This window comes from Haliotis cracherodii, unplaced genomic scaffold (genome assembly GCF_022045235.1).
Source record: "Haliotis cracherodii isolate W230 unplaced genomic scaffold, xgHalCrac1.p SCAF_9, whole genome shotgun sequence".
NCBI lineage: Eukaryota > Metazoa > Mollusca > Gastropoda > Lepetellida > Haliotidae > Haliotis > Haliotis cracherodii.
In genome coordinates, this window is record NW_027266343.1 from 35,827,462 (window position 1) to 35,844,174 (window position 16,713).

The following is a 16,713-nucleotide window of genomic DNA, read 5'->3' on the forward strand; positions in this document are numbered from 1 at the left end:
GAAGAGGCGACTAAAGGGATCGGGTGGTCAGGCTCGCTGATGCATGTAATCGTATCTCAACTGCGTAGATCGATGCTTATGATCTCAATCATTCAATTGTCTTGTCCAGACTCGATTATTTACAGACATATAGCTGGAGTGCGGCGTCAAACAACATCCCATTGTAAACTTCCTGCAGGCGAACATCAATGCAAATGGAAATGGCCCTAGCAGGAAACGTATCAAATCAAGAATAAGATTATTTTTATTTCGTGTTTCTTGAAAAATAATACAAAACCTCAGCCTTGTGAAATCACATATCTACGGAATATCTACAGTACAGAAAATCAGAAGATAATAAATAAGATAAAAAAATAATAATTTGGTCATGTGAGATTAGTTAGGAACCGATCTGCTACCGGAGCTGATACCTATGTTTAAGTCTTTCCGGGAGCACATTGAGTGAAGTCTATTCCTGGTGTTATGGATGCAATGTTGCCACACACGGAACAAAACAATATTCACTCACTCCCTGGAAACGACGTCATACATCAAGGTCTACAAGCCAGTTCGGTCAAGCCATAATACTTGTTAACTCAAATTACTGGGAGAAAATAGCTCAGTTTCTCATCAGCTCCTAATTACAGTGTCTAGACGTCGGCTAGTCAAGGGCAGCACCAGATGGAGCAGCACAACACCTCTGACAGACACCGAAATACACGTACGTGTAACCCTGTCTGACGCGAGGTCTTCAGATACGTCATGAGGTTATATGGGGTTTAACGTCGCGTTCATGATTATTGCACTTGTATTGCATGCATCGTCTGACCATTTATTGCTTCATTTTTAGCCATCATCATCATCATCATCGTCGTCGTGTTCGTTATTATTATTATTATGATGATGATGATGATGATTTACAGATTTAAAATAAAAAAAGCAGCAAAGAGGGTTGTGTTTATCCTAGCACAGTCAGGCTGGTTAGACTCATCATCAGCTCAGGGTCCTTGCCCCCTCTACATGCAGCCCAGACAGCGAATGGGACTTCTCCCAGGAAGCGCTGCCTAGTCAAACCCACCCATAATTTTTCGGAGAATGTGAAGATTCTCTGCATTACCCAGATTGTCAGAAGGGCTGTATTCCTGGTAGAAAACCCCGGTACTCTCCCAATGTCAGTCAACAGATTGAGAGGTATCAAACCTAAGGCACCAAGAACAATGTGGAGTCGAACAATTTGGGATGCAAGCGTGACGTTTCAAAAGCGAGGTCCGCATATTTTTGCCATGTTGAATCATGTCAATTACATTTGTGTCAAAGGGGATAGAAAATCCAGTGACCTAAATGATTTGATTGGGAATATCAAAAAGGACAAGATCGGGTCTGTTGGCCTAGATTGGTCTTAGGCTGTGTACGGGCCTATTCCTTAGAATTTTGTATTTATCATTTTACATATACTGGGTCGTACCATGCATGGACCTCTGTGTCAAAAACACACGCGTTAATAAAATGATCGAGCCACTCCATCATGTCGCTAATTAAGATACTGTGTTTGTGCAAAAGCCGGGCACCCACTGAGAATGTGTTGGGCAGTCTCATTAAATTCATTGCAGATTCTACATTTATCATCATCATCATCATCATACCGTCGTGATAGCTAATTCCTACGTGTATGTCAAGGATGTGGGTACTACGTCGGTGGATCTAGAATGGACACCTCAATATTCTTCACTCCATCAATCAATGTTGTGTGCGACAAACCGTGACATCCATGAAAGAACCCTTCTCTTATAACGTCTACGAGCAGTCACTTTGGACTTTCCTCCAACATCAAGCTGACACGCCGGGATATATCCGAAAAGCTGTTCAAAGCGGCGTTTAAGCCATTTCACTCAAAGCCTCACTCCTTAACAATTTTTGTTTTTTCAAGATTTAATTTGTATCCAAGAATACATAAGTGGCGATAACAAGTGTTAAACCTCATTGATTATAACCAAAAGTCTGAATATGTTTGCATCGAAAATAAGAAACATATGTATTTTTTTCACTGGTCTCATTTATTCAGGTTCGGTAAACCAGTGAAAGGGAATATTTGACAATCATTGAACGATATCGGATGTACGATATATCTGAATTTCCGTGTTTTGATTTGGTCAAATTTAGCAGATTCCTATTCATTTGCATAAAGAAACAGATCATCAAGGAGTGAAGCACAACTGGTACCCATAGGGACATAAAAATAAAAATCAGTTTCAGGGATATATTTCGCAATAATCTCTGGCGAAAATACGGAACCTAGTCATCCGAAAAGTCAGAAATCTAAAAAAAGAACCAAGCTCAAGTATGTCAAAACATTTGACTTTTTAAAGGTGTACACAACTATCCCACGCGGAAAATTAAGGAGGGAGCTTCAATTTCATTTATTTTCACCATTAACACACAAACAAATGATCATGACGTTTGGGTATTTTACACAAAAACAAAATATTCCTTATTTTCACCACTGCCAACATACTATTCGTTTTAGCTTTTCTTCTGTACACGCTATTCATTTACAAAGTCTTCCAATCCCCCGTAGAAATCAAATAGAGGCTCCCTCAGCAGTAATTGATATTGCTACGGTTTAGCATGTAGGCTGAACAAGGAACGCCATGGAACCCGACAAAGCATATTTGTGCTTTATTTACCCGATGTAAAGGTTGTTCAATAATTGAATATGAAATTCAATATACCAAAAACAGTAAGCGTTAATCAAAGCCAGCCACCTGCAACGGCAGCTTTTAATTAGGGACCATGTATTCACATGAAGGTGAACATGATTACGAGGGATGCTCAGTGTATGTAATACTTACCTTAACGCATGGGATAACCATGCAATTTATTTCACCTGTGGAGGATTTGTGAAGACAGCACCTTTGATTGAATGTGGAAGACCATATGGCGATAAAAGCTGTTCCAGGAGGTTGTGGATGTGGTTTAACCAAGGTACTTTGGTATTTCCTGAACTAATGCAGAGCCTTAATCCATACCGCCACGTAACTGCATTGTCAGTAGGCAACACGCCAACGGTCTGTGTGTGGCTTTGAAAGCGATACTATCATTTCCAAAGTTGGCAAGAACATTGTTGAAATATACAAAAAACATGTTATTGTTAACGTTCAGTCTTTACTTCAAAAACTGAATACATTAATACTGCAAATATCAAAGCTCATAAATATCAAAGACATATTGTTTTTTTTATTTTGGCGTAAATGTAGCTCCTGTTTAGGAGATATAGGATTGTTGTGCCGGAGTTTAGATAACCATAAAATCGATCCAAAATCAGATATTTATATAAATCACATGTAAATCAGTGTGACTTTATATGTGACATATTGAATGAAGACTGGGATTTTGCCTCTATCGATCACTTCTGGTAGTAGGGCTGCATAGCAACGTGGCAGGCGTTGTAGAAAGACGCTGAAAGAAGTCCGTTTATAGGTACATGTACGCTTGGTACACACGACATTAATGTATTTTATGTATTATATTTATCTGTTACATCGCCAAAGGGTATATACCGATTTAGAGCGTGAGATTTGCTTCACGGTGACCACAGCAACATTGCTAGACCAGACAACAAGTGATGATGTTAAATATGATGCCCTAGCTAAAGATGAAGACATACGACGGGTGATTGACATGTTCTGAGAAACTACAAAGGATGTATAGTAGACCCTTAACAGTTTGTATGTATTAAGTAGAGTACTTCCCATGCTTACAGGATGCATTTGAACCAAAACATAACCAGGCAGCATATCACTGAAGGCATCAGAGTTACTAGATATTCTCTGTTGATGAAAATGGAAACAATTGTGTACTTAACTTTTGTTCATTTACTCTACCCTTGATGCCACATCACCAGTTGAGCCTGTAAGACAATGCATACCATACACATATCAAGGTTGTAACAGTAGAGTGTCTGTTCATTGTAAAACATGATTGTAATTTTATTCACCTCTCACTGCTTTTGTGGGAGAGTGCCTCAGTGTCAACACGTATCTCCAAATGAAAGGGACGAGTCCTACAGTCATCCATGCGGACATGGTGTCAACTTTAGGGAATGATGTTCCTTCTCTCGTCACTGTTAAGAGGCAGCAGAGTTCGAGAAGAGGAGAGAGAGCCTCGAATTTGATCCAAGATCAGGATGACCTTAAACTTACACCACTTAGGTGGTTATAAAATTCAGTAATCTATACAATTATGGATAATCGACGACTCTCCACGTGTCATATAGGCAATACAGTAGGGATCTCTCATGAGAGAGTTGAAGACATTCTGAGGAATGAACTGGGTATGAGAAAGGTTCTAGAGCGGTGGGTTCCAAAGTTTCTGAATCTTGATCAGAAACACTGCAGGTCAATCACCACTCGTGAGAACTTACGACGTTCTAAGGCAGGCCGAGCTGATTTTGTGGAGTAATATGTAACCTTGGATGAGATGGGATCACCACTAAACATCAATCAAGCTATGGAAATCTCTAATGTCCCCTCCCCCGAATAAGACAAAGCTTCTTCAGCTGGAATCATACAGGTAAGGTCAGGCCATTAATGGCCAATAATTTGCTAATCTGCTAAGGCAACGGCGTTAGCATATCAAGGTTAACCATCGAGGAACCGTAACTGACGATGGGTTGTTTCACCAGGACAATGCACCCGTGCACCTGTGTCGCCATGGCTGGTATGCAAGACTATGGCCTTGAATATCCTTCGTGTTCACCAGATTTGGCTCCGTCAGATTTCCACCTCTTACCAAATTTGAAGAAAGAACTGTCTAGCAGGCATTACGTAATGGATCATAATGACATTTCTGCCTGGAGGACTTTTTACACAACCAGTAGGAAGACTTCTATACCAGTGGGAACCAGGTACTCCGGTATCGCTGACAGTAGTATGTGGACCTCGGAGGGACTATGGTGAAAAATAGCTTGCAACTGACACACTTCGTCGTAGTTAGAATTAGAACTTTGTTGCTTTACGCCGCACTCATCAATATTCCAGCTATATGACGGCGGTCTGTAAATAATCAAGTGATTGATATCACGGGCATCTATCTACGCAACTGGGATACAATGACATGTATCAACCAAGTCAGCGAGTCTGACCACCCGATCCCGTTAGTCGCCTCTTACGACAAGCACAGTCGTCTTTTACGGCAAGCAAGGGTTAATGAAGACCTATTCTACCCCGGATCTTCACGGGTCTAAATCACTATGTAACCCTAATGACACCACATTTAAATTTCCCAGAATGTACTAGTCACAAATGTACAAGGATTGGGCTCAATAACTAGGGCCACAGCTCCCCTTTAAGTCATTCCTTAGCACACAAGTCAGAGGGGTATAAAACCATATAGTCTCCTCAGATCCCTAGTACATGTTGAAGGAGGCGACCAATTATCACATTAGTTGTGCCCCAAGGGGCCTAGAAATCAATTCTACCATGAATGTAGAAATTACTTGATTCTGATTGGTCAATCAGAGGTATCAAATTACAAACGCAACCTCTGATTGAAACAGCTGCAGCTGATGTGACGGCCTCATCAGCGCGGAGGCTAATATTGATAGAAGAGTACTTCCTCTGTCATTCTCGATTTGCACTCCTGAATAATTGTATGACCAAATGTAGGTGTGTGGTTTAGTAGACTTTAGAAGGCTTGCTTAGATTTCTTCAGAGGTCAGAGGTGTGTGTGTGTGTGTGTGTGTGTGTGTGTGTGTGTATTTGGGGGAGGGGGGGAGAGAAGGGGGGGGGGGGGGGGGGGGGGGGGTGAAGTCGTCTAAAGCGCCCGATTCGCTGTGCAAAGTTGCGTCCCTTTGGCATGCCAGAAACCTATGATTGTTGGTTTGAATCCCGGTTCGCCCCGATTATGTTTCTAGGTTTGTCAGCACCATACCCGTGCTCGTGGGTTTCACCGAAGGAGTAAACGTCTGAGACCTGCATCACTCCGGGCTTTCCTCCCACATTAAGCAGACACGCCGCGATATAACAGTAATAATGTTAAAAGCGGCGTCAAACCCAACTCACTCACTCTTTAGAGGTGGCTACTTCACGTTAGTTTACGAAGTTGCTGTGCTACATACGTTTGTATGAAGTATGGCGATGAAACAAAGACGGTGCTTGAACATACAAAAAACGTATTTCACGGGAGTAAGTTTAGTATTTTATTTGCTTGTTGTTTATAACTTTTTAAAGATTATATGATCAAACTAAACCAATCATTTACATTTGATCGTTAACATGGACCTTTATATATGATTTAATTTTGACACGTATTAATATGATACCATACAACGGCCCACCTTTAGAAGTCAGTAAAGAGTTTACAAACACGTCACAATACCCTATGACGAATCTTGTGAATATTGTTGCAAGATACACCGACGAAACAGTGCCCTGTGACGTCATCCTAGCAACAGTTATGCTGGGGGTCATCGAGTATGCATAAGCTCCTCACAGTGATCTATCATCTCTTCACGCATTAACACGCATGTCATTAAAGAGCCAAGCAATGTTGAGAATTTGTCTACATATCAAGTTCCGGCAATACATAAGCACGCGGTTTGGTTTTAAACACTGTGTAATACCAGCTTATGGTATCTTCAAAGAGCGAGTAATAAATTGCAGCATATTATGTTGAAACACTATTGTCGCTGAATCCGTGATTCCGAACGACAACCCTCTCAAAACACTCGACTCAACCGCTTTACTTTATATATTTGCTGAAACCATAGCGTTCGCGTTTTAATCAGTCATGGTAGAATTGAGATACACATATCATCAGACTGTTATTAAAGATGGATGTTTCCTGTGTAAGATGTATTTCAAATTGAAAAGGTCGTTTTTTCTCTCACCGAGTAACCCTACTTTCGCTGCAAGTCACTAAAACACACAACTTGACATTTCTGTAGTCGACATCCATAAGGAACCGGTGACCCGAAGAACGCGTTTGTGTAGGCCTTGTAATATCTAGATTTCACAACGCGTTTTCGATTTCGGTTTCAATTTTGTTTCCATGGCAACGAAATGTGCTTTTGATGTAACGTTTATTAACCTTTTAACGGAAGTTCGGAAAATCCGTTTGTATTTGGGAAAAATTCAAAGAAATGAAATCAATTTACAAAGAAGATAAGGTGAGGATGTTTTTATCTCAACTGAAGAAATCCCATAAACATCCGCATCTAATTAAAGAGGGTATGACAAAAACTGATTTACTTGAAAAAATCACTTCGTTGGGATCTTCATTATTTCATTATTTCGTTGTCTTTTATTTCCTTTTCCTCAGGATTGTTCATTGAGTGGAAACATCTAAAGAGCGCATGCGTCTGAACGTCTTCTAATCTTTTCCTTGTTAATCAGATCGTCAAAATACACATGAAATAAAACACGTCAAGGCTTTGAAGATGTTTGTTTATGGTAGGTAATGAATTGTATGTTCAGGGTACAGACCAACAGAGAATCAGCAGAGTGATCAGTACCTTGTAGTTGGCACTTAATTCCTGTAAATAGTTATGGATCAATATTCTAGTTATATCACGGCGTGTCTGCTCAATGTGGAACGAAAGCCCGAAGTGATATAGGTCTTGGACGTTTTCTACTTCGGAGAAACGCGCGAGCTCGGGTATGGTGCCGATAAACCAAGAAACATGATCGGGGCGAACCGGGGTTCGAACCCACGTCAATAGGTTTCCAAGGGACGCAACTCTGCACAGCGAATTTCGGCGCCACTTATCTGTGTCAAGGGCGAATTGGGAAACATGGTAGGTACATTCGGAGACAGATATACTCGTAGACCTAAGTGGCTGCGCGTTCGGTTCCAAATCCAATTTAACACTGTTATATCAACAGGTACAGTAATCTAATTTTACGTTGAAAACATAGTATTTGTAGCTCGACTCTTGAACATCCGGGTTACAATTGGTCTTCACCAACCCCTGCTTGCCGTAAGAGGCGACTGAGGAGAACGAGTTGTCGGACTCGATGACTTGGTTGATGCACGTCATCGTATCCCAATTGTGTAGATCGATGCTCATGATGTCAGTCACTAGATTTTCTGGTCCAGATTCCACTATTTACAAACCGCCGTCACACAGCTTGAATATTGCTGAGTGCAGCGCTAAACAACAAACAAACAAATATTTATCTCAATTCTACCACCAAAAATAAAGCGCAAACTGATGTCTGCAAAGATATTATGTGAAGCAGCAGTGTGTTGAGTGGGTGTCGTCTGAATTGAAGAAACGCCCACGATGACCTTTGCGCAAGGTATGGCGCTGTGCGTTCTCAAACGTAGTTTTGTTCACATCTTAATACCTCACTCGCATACATGATAGGCGCTGAAAGTGTGTAGCACGGCTATTTGATTAGCCAACATGAAGTGCGTACCCTCAAGAATACTAAACAAGCCATGCAAGGTTTCGATCTACACCGCGCGTCACTATTATGAAGTCGCTCATTGCGAATCAAAATATATGACGTTATGGAAAAGCGGAAGATTCCTTGACAAGATGATGCCACTAAAATTGGACATACACCTTGTTTGTCAATTTCTGTCCTGTCTCCTGCCCAAAATGTATTGTCACACATGCCTAGAGGTAAACGCCTACCGAAAATGCTTGAACTGGGGCCTTGAAAAGTGAGTGAGTATGGTTTTACGCCCCTTTAGCAATATTCCAGCAATATTACGGCGGAGGACACACGCATTGTACCCATGTCGGGAATCGAAGCCGGATCTTCGAACGCTTTAACCACAACTGCCCCGAAAATGCTTAAGAAAGAAGTACTTTCTATACATATTAGCTTTTGCTGTGATACGGACGTCTAAATCAGAGGTGGTAAATGTGGTTTGAAACCTCTGATTGACCAATCAGTATCGCCTATTTTCCAAAGATTTGATTCAAATGCAAAACGTTAATGACATGCAAATGGTAAAAAAGCATGTTCATTTTAATGCAAATGACCTTCACCTTAACTTGACCTTGGCTTAACTGCTCCTTGAAGGGCAATGCTTTTACGGATGTCATACCATCCTTGACCTTGCCTTACATCGAGTGTCAGACAGGGTACTTGATGCCAATTTAGCTGCGGTCGTCATCTCTGAGACATTAGTGTTTCGGTGTCCAATGTCAAGTATCACCGATAATGTCTGTGGTGGCTCCATGTCTGAATCAGGAAGAAAAACATGCCGGGAAACCTCGTTAACTCGAAGACCTGCAGAATATTGAAGACAAATCGAGTTGTCAGGAGTTCGAGATAAGCGATTGTAGACCATAGTGCCGTTAAGGATTCTGCCATGATTCACAGCAAAAAAAGTGTAGGTTTCCGTCTTCCGGAAACCTTCCGGAAACCTTCCGGATACCTTCCCATTTTGGATCCGGCCCGGATACCTTCCGGAAACCTTCCGGAAACCTTCCAAAAAAAATGTCAAAATTTGGGGGGTGCATTTTGTTCACTTAAGTGTGAAACACATAAAAAAATTAACTTGAAAATACCAAGCAATTTGAAGGTTGTTGAAGGCATCTGGAAGGTTTCCGGAAGGTTTCCGGAAGGTATCCGGAAGGTATCCGGATGCAAATTTTCTTCATGACTTGCTTCTGGTAAATAATGTTAGCCTGTGCATTACAGGTACCTGTTGTAATATTCTGTGTTATTTTAATGGTAAATATCCTCCTAAAACATTTTTGGAGAAGAAAATTGTTCAATTTCATATTTTGTCCTTTTCGGATGTTAATGGTATTTAATGAACAAACATCAGTTCTTGTATAATGATATCCTTAAATTTCATGTCCAGACTTCCAGTTTGTACTGAGAAAAAGAAAAAGTTACAGGTACCTGTTGTAATATTCTGTGTTATTTTAATGGTAAATATCCTCCTCAAACTGAGATATGTGGGCATGCATTGTTCACAAGTTGTTTTGCGACATGGGTCCAATGTGTGAAGCTTATTGCTGGTGTCCGCCACCATGATAGTGTTGCAATATTGCTAAAAGTGGCAAAACAGCATTCTCACTCACAAAAAAATGGAAAGTCATTGGCTATGTGCTTTGGCATTTGGCCCTGGTGAGATTAACAGATTAGTTTGTAACGGTATCAGTACTTGTTATATCGGGACAGTGTAGTTTCATGGGAATATAAAACAGAATACAATTGTCCCAAATTGGTGCATAAGACTAATGGCATCCATAGAAAACACCTAAATAAAGTACAGAAAAAATATCAATGTCATTTGTCTACTAAGGTGGAACTACAACTTTTGTTAAGTATTTATAGTAGGAAAACATTCAGGGCATTAGTACATTTCATATTTGTTCAGCACCTATGTTATGGCTGATCAGTATTATATATCTTTATGCTAATGAAGCAAAACAAATCATGTTTTTGGAAAAAAATATTATTTATTGATTATATGGCATTTCATTGGTACATATCACAAATTGAAATTTGATCAAGCAAGAAGAGGAACTAGCATAAAGTAACCAGTGGTGTTTGCAAGGCCTTACAGAACAGACGCTTCAATGCCATTTTCTAAATAAACAAATTAGTCAAATCTCAGAAGAATTTTATTGAAGAAGAATATCTAAAGTCAATTATGTTTCTGCAGTAAACCACAAAAGTCATTCAGATTTGTATGGTCAGCATCGGTGTACACAACCTGGACATAGTCACAGTGCTTTGGCATAAAGTCATTCAGACTTCATTAGTGTCATAATAAAACCACCTACAGTCACACTGATGTGGCATTATTCATTCAGAATCATCACTTTCTGAGGTGAATCTGTTGGTTGTTATCTGGAGTACTGTTCATCTTCCGGCGAGTCCCTTGTCTGAATTGTGTGAGCAAGATCTTCTTAAATGTAGCTGGTGTGAGATTGTGAAATCCAGGTACCTGAAACATTTCATAACATCTTTAGAAACTTGTTAGTCAAAAGTTATGAAACACACACATATTTACAAATGTTTAAAGTTGTTTTCTCAAACAGTGAGGTATTGACAATTTATCTTGCAACTGATATTTAACCAATCTTTGAACATGTAAATAAGCCATTGCAAACAGTAAAGTGTTCAGAAAATACAAAAATGTATCCGGTCTTCTAAAACAATACCACAAGGTTCACCTGAATTTTGGTTGAATGTTTGCATTACATCAAAATGTAAGGAAGGGTAAACAAGACTATGCAAAACTAAGTTACATAGGTTCTTACATACATAAATACATAAATGCAACTATTCATAATTATCAAAACACATGTCATGTAAGTGATCTCAAAATACAACATAATGAGCGAGTGAGTTGGTATAGTTTCATGCAGCTTGTTAGCAATATTCCAGCTATGGGCTTCACACATTGTACCCATGTGGTGAATTGAACCCGGGTTTCAGAGACTGTTTCACCCACTAGGCTACCCTTGCACACCAAATACAAAAGAAAGTATATTAGGAATTCAGACAATAGATATTCTCACCAAATTCATTAATTCATTAATGGAAGCTATATTGAAATTCAAATTTTGACAAATTAGGATGAGACTGTAGAAGCATTTATCTAAGTTATTATGGATATTAAATATCTACCGTTAATTGGTAGTCCATCATAGACAGTGATAAGAAATTCAACTGAAAAGTACAACCTGAACCATCAACTAAAAACTATGTATATTACATTAAAGGGGCCAGTCATGTATTACCGGTATGTTCTCATTCATTTTTGACACAACCCTCCCTGAAAGAAAATGCAAAGCACTTTATATTTTATTGTCCATTTTGTCAAAAGTCTCCCCTAGAGACTCTCACATTTTAGGGTGACCCTCCCTGTTTGTTCTGATCTGAATTCAAATATTCATGACTCATTATCATATTTTATCATTCATCCTATCTTTTTTGAAAATTAACTAAATAAAGATTAACTATAACATGCAAATCTGCCAAAATATTGGCCTGGCAAAGTTTAAATGAATCATAATTACTGTTATAAAGTTTTGGATCCATCGTCTGTTTCTAAATACAGTGAAACCCAACTTTGACTTGTGTGGCATTGTTGAATCATCTACCCAATGTTCTTTATGCATTGATATGCATCTGCACAGAGTGGTCAAAGTCTGTGTCTGACACATAGTGTGCTACAAGGGAGACATCAGTTTGTGTCTAGCCAAACTGTCTGATAATCTCAAGGGCTGCCTTGGTAGCATCAAGGGATGTAGCTAATCCTAAATAAACATAAAACAAGTGACATCATCTCTTCTACAGAACACATGATCAAAGCCTGCCCCACCTTTGATGTTTATTACCTTGCTACTCTAAAAACAGCTAATTAGCAAAATGAACTCAATGTCAACTCATTGTGGACTAGGGATTAACAGGGCAATTAGTGTCGGGTGGGTATTAGTACTTGCAATTGTCTGTTAATTACTTAATTGAGTAGTGATGGCTTAGTCAGCTGTGCCTTTACAATTGTAATTCAACTTATCGAGTCAGTTTACTATGTACCATGCTTCTTGGGACCAAGGAAATGTATCTTGCTGGATAACAGTTTTTTTCTAATTTATCAGAGATCAGAAATAATAATAATGACGTTTTTGATGTGCATTTCTTTGTTGTGTTCACTAGGATGATGGTGATGGTGTTTGAATTATTAGACACTATTTATTCAAAAAGAGGAATAGGGTTGGTGAAGAGGCAAAGCTTATTTGAACAACATATATATTGATATACAGAAACTGTACAACAAACAGATTAACTGTATCTACAGTTGAAACTATCATGATGCAAATTTTCACTGAATCAAAGTCATATCTTTTCAAGACTCAGATCAGGTTGTAGTGATTGAAGGTCACATTAAACTTGCTAATTTCAAATCATTCATCCCACACTTATGATTTGGTTTGTTGTTTTATGCCGCACTCAAGCAATATTCCGGCTATATGTAAATAATCGAGTCTGGACCAGACAGTCCAGTGATTGACATCATGAGCATCGACCCACACAATTGGGATCAATGACATGCATCAACCAAGTCACCGAGCCTGATCGCAACCTGATGGCGTTAGTCAACTCTTTAGACGAGCATTGTCGCCCGTTACGGAAAGTATTGGGTTACAAATATCCCTTGTAAAACCTTTCAACATGTTCAAATGACACATCGAAAGGCCATTGTGAAAAATTGCACCATGTTAGGATTCTTAAATACAGTTTCAGCTTGACATTGAGTACTTTAAACTTTAAAGTGAAAAATACATTCACAACAGTCGGTGAGTAAATTGGAGTAGGGGAATAATTTCGAAGGTAAACTTGTTTCAACGTTTAACAACTACATGCATTTGTGTTTGTATGAGACGATGTGTGTTTAATTCCATATATTTTACTTCAAAGCATGTTATCACAATAAATTGAGTCGGGTATCGGATTAGTTGGAGTAGGGGCTAATTTCTATTGTAAACCTGTTTTAACATTTCACAATTATTGGTCTTTGCAAGTTATCAATCCTAGTTTAATTTCATTTATTTTACCAAGGTAAAAAAAAAAATAAGGTGTCATTTTCGTCAAGTAATAATCGCCGTTTTCGCTTTCGGCGAGTATTTCGCCAGTCAGTGCTGTTTTGCTAAGGTGTCGTTTCAGCTATAACCCGCTTATTGCACATTATTAGTTTCAATTTATATTTATAATCATTTTAACCACTGTAATAAGTAAAAAAAATGAAATAAAAGTATATAGAAAATAAACAAGCACTTGTTATAAAATGTGCATCCGCAGGCAATATTTATAAGATAATCCTGCATGTAGCTGTGGCCATCACACTGAAGATGCACTTCACTTCTTTTTCATATGTCCAAATTACAATGATTTAAGACAGAATATGTACTATTATGTTAAGGGATATGATCTAAATTCAATTCTATTAGGTAATCCTGAAAGGACGTCAAAAATAAACTTAGAAATTCTTAAATAAGTAGAAGACTTCATTCAGCTATCCAATAGGTTTTGTGATTGTACATAGCATCTTAAATTTATAATACTATTCCTTGCCGTATATTGCAGTACACTATTACTACTAAAAATGCGACCTGACAGCGCCGACAACGTAGTTTCTATAATTAGAACATGTATATAATTGTATTCCTTGACTGTACTTTTGTCATATCATATTGTATTCTAATTCTGGAGCGGTATTCAAATAAGTTTTTGCTTGTTTACCCATCCAGTTCACATATAAATGTTTAAAACAATATTTAGTAAACAAATAATTTAAACTCATGCCACAACATAGCGTGTGAAGACGATAGACCACTGAAAAGAGCATATATATGCACATCCAATGACCCCTGACATCACAAGGCATTGTTTTGCCAGGGTGTCAGGCAACAGAATACTACGAATTACATCACAGGGTACTGTGACCTGTTTGAAAAGTTAGGTACTGTATTCTAAAGGTAGGCCCAAAATTCTAGACAATCCAGTGATTGATATTGTGAACATCAATCCACACTGTTAGATGGTCACTGTCAGATGCCATGAACCAGGTCACTGAGCCTGATCACCTGATCTATTAGGTTATCTCTTATGGGTGAGGCTAAAACGGCACCTCAGCAAAATGTCACTGATTTCTCCAACGAAAACAGCACCTTGATTTGGCAAAAAGGGCTACTAATTGTTGTCTGTTATCTGGAGAGACATGTTGATTCCTGGCCGAAATATATATAAATGAAATTTCTATAAAAATACTATTTATTTCCTACTTACTAAAATAAATATGACATATATAGTATACCTGTTGTCCAGTTTCTTGAAATTTTCGCCTGACTCAGGTTCAGCTTGACATTGAGCTAATCTGAGTAAAGCTACTTAAAACTTCAAAGCATGTGATCTTTCAATGATAAATTTAGTTGCACCTCCCAATCAGAATCATGAGTAAATTTGAGCAGAGGCTAATTTCTAATGTAAACTATTTTTAGGTGACTAACATTTAACAATTATTTGTGTTTGCAAGTTTAATTGCATTTATTTTACTTCAAAGAAATCAAAGCATATTATATTTTCACAATAAGTTTAGTTGCGTCTCCAAATCAGAGTCGGCAAGTAGATGCTAGTTTTTAATGTAAACCTTTTTGAAAATTTCTCAGTTATTTGTGTTTACAAGTGACCATGCAAGTTTAATTTCATGTATTCGGGCATATTCAGACCCAAGGTAAAAAAAATAACAAGGTGCTGTTTTCACCAGGCAATAGTAGGCGAGGTACTATTTCCCTTTATAGTATTACCCTCTCTTACAACTAGCATAGGTTGATGGGGACCAATTCCAACCCGGAATCCCCAAATGAGTGGGTATGGTTTTACGCTGTTTTTAGCAATACCACAGCAAGGGACACCTGACATAGACTTCACACACTGTACCCATGACAAGAATCGAACCTTGGTCTTCAGCACTTCAACCACTAGGCTACCCCACCGCCAAAATTCCCAACATGATAAAGTTGTCATCACGGTATTCTTCAACAAGTTCAAGTGAAAATATCCATACCTTTCAAATGTCTTATCTTCCACTTCACTATGTTCACTGTTGCAAAACTCCTGTCATTTAATTTGTTCTTGATTATTCACACCTGCAAAAGTAAGTTTAGTCGGTACGGTATGAACTAAAAAAATGAGTCACTATAGAGTATCTAGATAAAGGAATACAAGTAAGCAAACATATTTCTACATCATATACATTAGCAAGGATTAACATAAATTAGGTAGATTGCTTATCCTACAAAAATTAAATCACACATTTACTAACATATATAACACAGAATAATTGGCTTACAGAAGATAAATAACTTTAATACGTGATCAATATGATTGACATATTCCTTACCTGAATCAGAGACCATATAACAGTCTATGTATTATGGTCTCTGTCTGAATATGTCACATCTTCAGCTCCCTGCAATCGAGGTTGTGAAACATTTCTGCTGTAGGAATATTACATCCGCTGGGATATCCCTTGTCACACTGCCTGGCATGGTAGGCAAACGCATATTCCATACACCACATAGGTATACTTCCTAATACACACTGTCGAAATCCCCGCGGCTCCCAATATGGCCTGTATGAACTGTAATCGGCCAACCTCGTCTCTTTCCGTAACTGCTGCAGAAATGACCGCTCGTCATTCGTGACCAACTCGTGTTATTCCGGGACAAGCAAGTCTACCCATAATTCCCTGTATGGCCGAGGGCGCCATTTTGGAACACAATTGTAAACAAACACTCAAACCTCGTGTACTCGATGTACACCGTGATGCTTGATTGCGATATGCTTACCTCGTGTATCGATACATTGTTCTCAATCACCCGTAACTCGGAAATCCCGGTCGAAATCCACCTGAGCCATCCACAACGAGGACGTCAAGTATTTCGAAAACTCGATTGACAGCCGAAGGTAGGAAGAGCAGCTTGCAGATGCCAGGTATGTAGCAGGGCTTCGAGACATAATGTTCCATGATTTCTATACAGAGATCTTATGGAATGGATTGATTTAGATATTTTCCTGTTCTCCATGTTACTACTGTAAACGTCAAGGGCCTTTTAGTTTTGTTGTTTTCGGAAACCCTTTGTTATTATTATGATCAAGTGTTTGTTGTGACATGGTATTTCTATTTGGGCTTGCAGAAGAGCTACAGGTGCAGGACTTTTAAGGGTCGTGTCCTTATTCTCAACATAACGCTGGG

General features: G+C 38.8%; 1 protein-coding gene and 1 long non-coding RNA gene across 2 annotated transcripts in view; one reads left to right on the forward strand and one right to left on the reverse strand.

Moving 5' to 3' along the window:
* Nucleotides 1-16,713, forward strand: part of LOC139453411 (G protein alpha i subunit-like) — a 175,820-nt gene that overhangs the window by 7,754 nt on the left and 151,353 nt on the right. The window lies entirely within an intron of this gene.
* LOC139453133 (uncharacterized) lies at nucleotides 10,808-16,366 on the reverse strand. Its single transcript, XR_011652397.1, has 3 exons — nucleotides 15,859-16,366; nucleotides 15,523-15,604; nucleotides 10,808-10,896 (listed from the first exon to the last, which is right to left on the reverse strand). It is a non-coding gene; the product is annotated as an uncharacterized lncRNA (long non-coding RNA).